This window comes from Cinclus cinclus, unplaced genomic scaffold (genome assembly GCF_963662255.1).
Source record: "Cinclus cinclus unplaced genomic scaffold, bCinCin1.1 SCAFFOLD_96, whole genome shotgun sequence".
In the NCBI taxonomy this organism is placed as follows: Eukaryota; Metazoa; Chordata; class Aves; order Passeriformes; family Cinclidae; genus Cinclus; species Cinclus cinclus.
The window spans coordinates 267944-277538 of NW_026912237.1; positions in this window are offsets into that span (position 1 = coordinate 267944).

A 9595-nucleotide genomic window follows, 5' to 3' on the forward strand; every position below is an offset into this window, starting at 1 on the left:
TTTTCCTTCCCACACTGAGTCTCTGTGAGGATTTTGTGCAATCCTGGCCTCCAATTCCCTCCTGCAAGGAGCCCATGAGCAGCCTGTGCTGCAGCTGGACCTCAGTGGGACCCATTAATGCCTCCAGACCCTTTGCATTCTTTTTCTGACTTGGACTCCTGGAGACGTTTGTGCAGTCTCCTCTCAGGCCCTGAGATTGTAGCATTGTGTGATGGATATTGCTCCAGGGTCTCTCCTAAGGAGGTCTGGCCTGCTCAGAGAAGCTGTGCCTTGAGGTTTGACCCGGTATGGACAACCTTGCTGCACATTCCCCAACCGCATCCTGTCTGTCCTGACTCAGCTGACACCCCTGCTTTGCTTGGAGAACTGGCTGCACACACCCTAAGAAGGGTTTTCCTCTTTTTTTTTTTTTTTTTACACCAACCTACAACGGTTTTGATTGCTCCAAACAACGAAAAGTTCCCCACTGAAAACAGACACCCTCCTCAAGTGTGTGCCAAGCCCCAGGCAGCACCAAGACCATTCCAGAGCTGCCCTGCCCAGCTGTGAGGGTGGATTAGCATCCCAAGGTGCCCTGGGCCATTGCAAGGGACTGTTGCCAGGGACACTGCACTGACCCCCACTAGTGGGTTTGGGTGCCAGGGCAACCCTCATCAGTTCAAGTTGCCTTGGAAACCACCCCAAGGAGCCATTTGTGCAGTCAGGTTCCATGGGCACTTGCATGCAGACCTGTTGTGTCCTCAGCTGCCATGGCAAGCCTGAGGACAAAGCGGTGCCGGGGCTGATCCAGCTTCAGCTGCACTGACACTCATTGATGCAGTCAGGTGCCATGGCAACAGCCACAGAGACCCCTTCCTCAGTTTGGTGCCACGGCAGCCAACGCCTGGAGCCATTGTGATGGCTGCTTGTCATGGAAACCTGCCCTGGGCCCCTTGCTCAGGGCTGCTGTCACTGCCCAGAGCCAGAGGGGATCCCTCGCTGGGGGCTTGTGCCATGGCCACCTGCCCTGTGCCGCGCTGGCTGGGCAGGCGCAGCGGGACCAGCAGCAAACCCCAGGGCCAGGGCCAGGGCCAAAGGCCAGCTCAGCCAGACAGAAAGGTCAGCTGGGCACTGTTTCCATGGCAAGCCTCACTGGGACAGGACACCTGGGTCACCTGGCATGGCACTTGCCATGGAAACCCCTTGTAGGGCCTGATGCCACGGACGCTGGCACCGAGACACTGCTGGGGTCGGGTGCTGAGCACAGGCTCCATCACACACAGATGGTTTTGCTCTTGCTGAGCTTGCACAGAGCCAAGGCCTTTCCTGCCCCTCGTCCAGCCATGCTGGGGAGGGGCTGGGGGTGCAGGGGAGCTTGGGAGGGGACACAGCCAGGACAGGTGACCCCAACTGACCCGGGGGAGATCCCGGACCATGGGACATCATGCTCAGCGTATAAAGTGGGGGGAAGAAGGCAGAAACCAGGGGACATTTGCAGTGGTGGCGTTTGTCTTCCCAGGTAACTCCTAGGCACGATGGGACTCAGTTTCACCAGTGGCCAGGGTCAGCACCAAAGACACAGACACCAGCTGAAGGAATTGCGTAATTTATATAACGCAAAACTGCAAAGAATCACAACAGGAGAAGCTCAGCAATGCACCCAGACATCACTCCCAAGAAGTGCCCGCAGTGATTAAGAAAGATCCATCAGCAGTTCCCCCCAGACTTTACCATCACCCAGATGCACACATCAGCTGGGGGAAGCTGTCACAGCCAAGGACTGCAGAGCCACTCCCGGACACTGGGAATTCCTGCAGGTGCCTCCAGCCACAGCTGAGGCTTCCAGCCCTGCTGAGAGAGGGCCCAGCTCTGATGGTGTTGAACAGAGAATCTGACAGCACTCCTAGTGCAGGAACATGGGTTTAAGTCTCCTGTTTGGTACCTCCCAATGCCTGGCCAGGGCTCAAGGAGGAACCAAGGGAGTTCACTTGGACCAAACACCCCCAAACAAGGCCAGATGGGACCTTGTTGGATTTCTAAATGCTGAAAGGTAAATCCTTCTTTCACCAATACACAGATACAGAGATCGTATTGCTAAAAATGCCTCAATGATGAGCAGGTAAAAATATAACATTTGCTTGGAAGGTGCATCTAGAATTCAGCTTTGGCTCAGGGCCTGATGTTCAGGCCTTGGTACTTCAACCAGTGCTTTGACCAAAGCATGAACTACAACCTCCATAACAATTCCTTCAATAATGGAGTCTTAGATTTAGGTATGAGGCATAAAGGCATCACCTCTTGTTCTTCAATTAAGCATTAATTGAAGAACAGTTCATTACTCAGAGCTGTAATTTGCAACTCTTTTAAAACATGCCTAATTAGTTGCTCTTCTCTGTTGTTTCTCAAATCCCCACTTTCTCTTGAGACTGTGTCTCTCTTGAGACAAGTCTCAGTGCTCCATTTCCCAGCACAAAGTGTCACAACAACTCTAACATGGAATCATTACACACCAAGGGCTCACACTGCAATGTTTGCAGTGACTGCCACAAATGCATTTCACAGCAGCCTCCAATTTGGCAGGCATGAAGGCAATCTCAGCAAGAAGAATTTTCTTCTTTCTGCCACTCTTCTACTGCTCTTCCTATTGAGGTGATTCCTGATGGCTGCACTTCAGACTCATCACTGATAGAAGTGCAACATTCCTGTCCCGTCATAGCCCAGGCTCCTCCTTGCCCAGCAAGCAGATGATCCAAGGCCATGAGGTTCTGTAGAGCCCCATTTGTGTTTGTTGGAGCTCACAGCATGTGCTACTGGATATTTGCACAGTATCCTTTTCTACTTCTTCAAATAATCCATGTAGCTCATTAATGTGAACTCCATAGGACGAGGCAGTGCTCATGGGGCACAGGGTGAACCAGAGTCTTTGGCTTTCTGAGACCAAAGGCACTCTGTGGGGGGAAATGTTCTCTCGGCCCAAACTCTTCCTTCTGCTTGTTGCTGAAGTACCCCCAAGGGAGGCATCAACACTGCCTGAAAAACAGGACCCAAACACATTGAGGGAAGCCTTTACAGGCATTGTCTCTGCACATCCAGCAGGTCCCATTCCCAGTACCAAAGGTCTGATTTCCCATTTCCCACTGTGGGCTGCTGATGCATCCAGGGCTCCTCCCTGTGCTCCTCTTGTGTCCCCCGTGCCTTTGGGCCACAGCAGTTTCACAGTGGCCCTGCAGCTGGCAGTGCTCTAACACTGACCCTGACCAGCTCCAGCACCCCAAGTTCTATGGACATTGGGAGTGATGGCAAAGCACAGAAATCCTTTCACACTGGGGCCTCTAACTCCAACAGGGTTCAGTTTCTACTGAAGGGAAATCTTAGTGAACCCTGTGAAGCTGATCATTGTATTCCTTTTTTGCACAGCACAGTTTTCTTTAACTGTCCCTGCACTGACTCTGTTAGGAGTCAGAGCCCATGGACAGAGCTCTGGCCACCCCACAGGGTGGGCCCTCCAAGGGACCCCCATTCCTCCCAACATTAGTTGAGGACATACCCAGCAATTACTTACATAGAGTATTTTGGCTACTAAGATCTTTACACTTTCAGAACAATTTCAGGACTAATCCCTGATGAAACTCTACAGGTGTTTCTGGCAAACAAAGATTCTGGCTGACTCTCAAGACACAACTTACAGACATAAGCACTACTTTAGTGACAAGGTGACTCATTCTTTTTCCTCAGTCTCATCCGGGTTAGGAACAGTAATTCCACTGTCCATGCAGCTGGTGCCCATTTAATTCCAGAATAATGTCCCGAGGGACCTTTGCTGTTCAGCTTTCCCGCGCTGTCTGTGGGTAACAAGGCTTGCTGGGGTCCTTTCCCCTTTGGCTGGAGAGGTGCCGGGTCCCAGGCCCTGAGGGACCCCCAGGCTCCTGGCTGGAATTCGTCTGGAAGTGCCTCAGTGTCACATCAGCCTTCACATGGAGCCCCGTGGATCAGAGCATTTCCCAAACGGGACCCTTGGGGCAAACACGCAGATGTGGTCTGGCACGATCTCTAAAACAATATCCCAAAACATCCACTTGTTCTCACATAGAGCACTTGGCTGCAGGGACATATTGCCAGGTTCCAGCATTCCAACAGTCTTGTCTTTCCCCAGAGCTGTTCCTGCAGCTGGCTCGGGAGGGCCACTTGGCCTCTCCACCCACACTTTGGCTCCATTATTAGGACTGCTGCATCCAAAGCCTTGATCTCCACAAACAGTGCTGATCTGAGCTGGATCTCCTTCCTTCACTGATGTTTGGAAAGCTGGAAGATCAATAATGGTGCTACTGTGCCACAGGGCTAAATCATCCAATCTTGTTCACTATTGCTGAAAAGGATTACTCTGATTTCTCCTTGACAATCTGCATCAATTCCTCTTCCCGTGACGTGAACCCTTTGCAAGGCCAAGCTCCAGTGAGCAGTTCTCCAAACAAAGTGTCCTGGAGGAATCTGAACTCCTCTTTCCGTATTGATAACTCTCATTTGCTTCTGATTTATCCTAATTAATTCCAGTGCATCACAGTCCAGCCCTGCAGCCTCTGGGGGGCCCTGTCAGGGGCCATGGCACCCGGAACAATTTCCCAGGAAGTCCAAGTCTCACTGGCCATGGTTGTATTTGCAAACCGGGAGCAGCCATGCACATCCAGGGCCTTTCCATTTCCCAGTGGGCCCATTGCTAAGGGTAGGGAGCACATCTGGGAGTTGGCTTCTCCATCGGGACAGCTTCTCAGCTCCTCATTTTTTCAACAGCTCTTTTAACAAACATTCATCTGTCCAACCAATGCCGCAGCTTGTGGATAGCCTGCTGTTTCCAATATGCTCTTAACAAAATCCCTCCTCATCCTCCCAAACCCACAAGTTCTTTTCCTTTTTCCATATGCAATTTTGGGATGCATTTGAAGACACCCACTGGTTCAGCCTCTTTTAACTCACGGCTACACTGCTCCCACGGTGCTCTGACCTCAGCCCACTCCTGAGACACACAACTCTAGGGAAGGGCTTCGCATGCAGCAATTTCCAACGGGACGGACTCCTTACATTTACATTTTTAATGTGACATTTTGTTGTGATCCAACTAGACTACGCCTCTTTGCTTTTACCAGTGGGCAAGGTCAGCACCAAAGACACAGACACCAGCTGAAGGAATTGCGTAATTTTCTAAAGTTCAAAGCAGCAAAGAATCACAGAAAGAGAAGCTCAGCAATGCCCCCAGTCCTCACTCCCAAGAAGTGCCCGCAGTGATTAAGAAAGATCCATCAGCAGTTCCCCCCAGACTTTACCATCACCCAGATGCACACATCAGCTGGGGGAAGCTGTCACAGCCAAGGACTGCAGAGCCACTCCCGGACACTGGGAATTCCTGCAGGTGCCTCCAGCCACAGCTGAGGCTTCCAGCCCTGCTGAGAGAGGGCCCAGCTCTGACAGTGCTGAAGAAACAAACTGACAGCCCTTCTAGTGCAGCAACATCTGGTTTCATTCTCCTCTTGGCTCACACCCAGAGCCTGGCCAGGGCTCAAGGAGGAACCCAAGGAGTTGGCTTTGACCAAACACACCCCAAACAAGGCCAGATGTTGGATTTCATGGCCTTGTTCGGCTTCTAAATACACAAAGGTCAATCCACCTTTCACTCATGAGTGCATACATCTATCACAGCGCTCATGTCCGTGCATAGTTTGGTCATGTGTGGATACAAAGATAACATTTGGTTGGAAGGTTCATCCAGAGATCCCCTTTGGCTCAGGGCCTGGTGTTCAGCCCTCAGTCAGGGCCTCTTGTCCAGCCTTTGGTACTTCAGGCATGTGATTTACTGCTGGGCTTGACAGTGCTGGGTGAACAGCAGGACTGCATGAGCTCTGAGGTCTTTCCCAACTGGAAGGATTCTGTAATTCCAGGATTCCATCTGCTGCATTCAGCTAGGTCCATGTTAGCAGCATTCCTTGAGTCCAAAAGGCCCCTCTTGGTCAGCCCTTGTGGCCTAAGGCTCCAGCTCCTTTAGCTCCTGCTGCTAAGCTGCTCAGGCTGAACGAGAGGGCTCAGGGAGAAGAAGAATACAGCTCATGCAATTCCTTCTGGGACGCTGAGAGGGGAGGGTGTGGCACCAGGAGCATTGTTTGCTGTGGCCTCCTCTCTACCCTTCAGGCCCTTCAGTGCTTTGAAGCAGCCAAGAGCTTTCTTCAAGGGTGCAAGGAAGCAGCTGTTCCTGCTCCCAGCTCTGGCTCTTCCCACTCTCTGACCTTGACTGGTTTTGTCCCTCTGGCTGTGCCCTCTGCTCCCCCTGTGCTTGGTGGCTGCTGCCCAGGACTGTGGCACTGGCACACATCAAGGGCTCCAGCCCCTCCTTTCTCTGCCCTTGCAGCTGCCTGCTCACAGCAGCCTTTTCCACCTGGAAGCTCCCCATGGAGAGGGAGTCCCCACCTCTGTTCCCTGCACAACCTCCAGGATGCCAGCGCTGCCATCTCCAGTCCCTGCTGGCACTGAGGGCTCCCAGGTGCCCCAGGCTGCTGTGACACCACTGCACACGGCAGGAACAGTGCCAGGGGCTGTGCTCAAAGTCAGGTCCATGTGCTGCTGCTGCTGCTGTGGGTGTCGTTTTTTTCCAGCCCTGCCCAGAGTCAGGGATCAGATCCAGGCACTGCTGCTGCTCCCTCGGGATCAGCCACAATTTGGCTGTTGCTGTCAGTGCCAGCAGAAGCGGTGGCTGGAGCAGCGGGTGCTGACAGTGCCCCAAGCACACACAGGGGTCCCTGGGCTGGGGGTTGGGAGCTGGGAGGCAGCTGCCCCTTCTTCTCCCTCTGCCCCTTCTTCTCCCTCTGCCCCCACAGAGCTGGGCCAGGCACAAGGGGGGCAGCACAGCAAACAGGGAGCCTGCAAGTCTCTTCCAGCCCTGTCTGCTGAGAGTTTGGCCCTTGGAGCTCCAGGTGGACAAAGGCAGCTGCTCCTGGTCCCTCTGTGTGTCCCTGTGTTCAGCTGTGCTGCTCCATCAGTCCGTGCCCAGCAATGGGAAAAGCCTCAGGCCTGTAGGGCCAGGAGCTGCTGGGCTCTGCCTGGGCAGCTCAGCCAGCGGGAAGGAGCTGCTCCACACGGGAACCAGGAGCGAAGGACACTCCTGTTTTAGGAGAGGATTTCTGTTCTAGGAAAAACAAAAAACATAGAAAAGGAAAAAAAAAACACAGAAAACATGTGAAAGATACAAACAAAACAACGTGTTAGTGAAAAGTAGTCCAGACCTTTGGATAAAGGGGCAACCGATCTTTTTAAAACAAGGACTAAGTTATTTACTTTAGAAACGTGCTGATGGTATGGATCCATCTTACTGACCTCAGCAGCCTATTTAAAACGATGTTGGGGTTTATTTCCAATATTGTTATTTTCAATTGTGGTTGAAGCAAGAGGAAATTGCTTTGTGCCCTGCCAGCTCCAAGCAGGACTGGGAAACTAAACTCTGTCAAACCCCAAATCCTTTTTGAAGATGCCCTTCCTTCTCACCCTTCAAATGAGGTGCGCTGTTCCCTTTGAAATTGTCAGTGATTTCTTCAAGATGGAAAGACCCACTTACAGCTTTTTGCTCTGGTTTGGAAGTGCAGAAGGGCAACTCTCCATCCATCAGCTCCAGACTGCACTGCCTTAGGAACACGGCCCACTCGCCAGGTTTTGCCCACTCATGGCACTTCTAGAGGAGGAAGAAATTGCACAATTGCTACGGCACAATTCCAGACAAAAAGGAATGGAGACAGACAAAACATCCTGTGGAGATCCAGGCATTCAGCTGGGACCGTGGAGAGTTTGGGTTCTTGCCAATTGGGTGTGTGTCCCTAACTGCAATCTCTTGGCCTGCAGGAGAGTCTCCCTCACCTGCAAAAGCAGAAAGCTCAGGCGGTGTGCTGGGAACGGGCTCGTGTGATGCAAAGCTCTCAGAGCCCTGTGAGGGCAGAGCGGGCCCAGCCGTGCCCAGGGCTGAGCCCAGCAGAGCCCTGGCACGGCCCAGAGCTGCCTCAGCATCCGCAGAGCCCGGCTGCAAGGAGAGAACCCAGAAACCACCCCTCAGCTGAAGGCTCCTGTCCCCCTTGTCCCAACCACGAGCAGTGCCCAGGCCATGCTGCCTGTGCCCAGAGCTGGGCACAAACCTCCCAGTCACTGCTGCCTCTGGGAGCAGAGCACGAGGGCAGGACACGTGCCCAGCCTGCAGCCAGCCATGGCACATCCAGCCCCTCAGCAGCTGCCCAGAGCCAAAAAGCACCTTGGCAGCCCACTGAAGAACTCCTTGCATCTACTCCAGCAAAGGGGGAACCTTTGGTTGCCAGCCAGGGGCCAGGCCATGCCCAGATCTGGGAGCATCCCCCTAGCTGTGGACTCACCTGCACACTGGGCGTGGAGCGTGTCTTTGAAGAAGGTGCCAGAATCAAAGTCCATCATCTCCTGCTGCCAGTGGCCAGGTCGAGGAAGAGGCTGTCAGCCTTGAGGTTGTCCTTGCAGCAGCTCCACGTGGTACAGCTTCTCCAGGGGCTGCTGCTCCTTCCCTGGGGGCCAGACCAGGCTGTCAGTGTTCTGCCCAGGGACTCAGCCACCACTGAAGCAGGACAAGTAAAACCAGGATGCATGGTGGCCGCCAGTGCTTGCAAGACCAGCCCAGCTCCAGAACGGATGTTCCCATCTGATGACCCCTGCTCCATGGTACAGGCAGGAGAAAAAAGTCTGTGTTTCTTTGCTTCTTATCACCAAGACACGTGTGGAGCTGTTTGATCCAGGCTCCCGGATCAAACGGTGCCTGTGAATCTCTCCCATCTTCTAGGGCAGGTGAACACCCTGCAGCCAGGGGTCATAGAAGAGATCTTCCAAAGATGGCCTGTCCATGGAGTGCATGCATAAACACCATCTGATAACATCTTGGCACTCTGGGGAGAGAAACCACAAATCACCGGTCAGCTGGAGGAGGATCCTGTTCACTTTGCCCCACTGTTCCCGTGCCCAGGCTCTGCTGGATCTGCTCAGAGCTGGGCCTGAGCTTTGCAGTCAATTCCCTGTTTTGGAGGAGAGCAGGAGAGCAGGACATGTGCCACATCCCAGAGATGAGGATTCACCTTGAGAGAGCCCTCGTGGGAACATGAGCTGGCCCCAGACGATGTCCCGGCCCTTCTTGAACGGGTGCTTCCCGCAGACCATCTGGTACAGCAGGATACCCAGGGACCAGACCGTTGCTGCCTCGCCGTGGTAGCATTTCAGGTGGGTCCACTCTGGGGGGCTGTAGGACCGTGTCCCTATGGAATACAGATGGAGCTCATCACGGGGATGCTGCTGCTCCCAGCGCCTCGCCCCAGCATCCCTGGGACTGGGGGGACCGCACCAGTGGCACAGGAGTGACCCGCTGCCTCGTCACCAACACCTGACTCTGGCGTACAAAAAGGAGGGATGGAAAAGAAACCACTGGTGTTGGGAGAGGGCAGCAGAAGCCCTGGGAAGGCCCAACCATGACACCCAGAAGAAAAACCCACCCAGGGGTGGGAAAAACCCACTCTCCTCTCTGCTTGCATTGCCCCCAATAAACATTAACAAGCCAAGGCAAACAGGGGCAGCAAAGCAG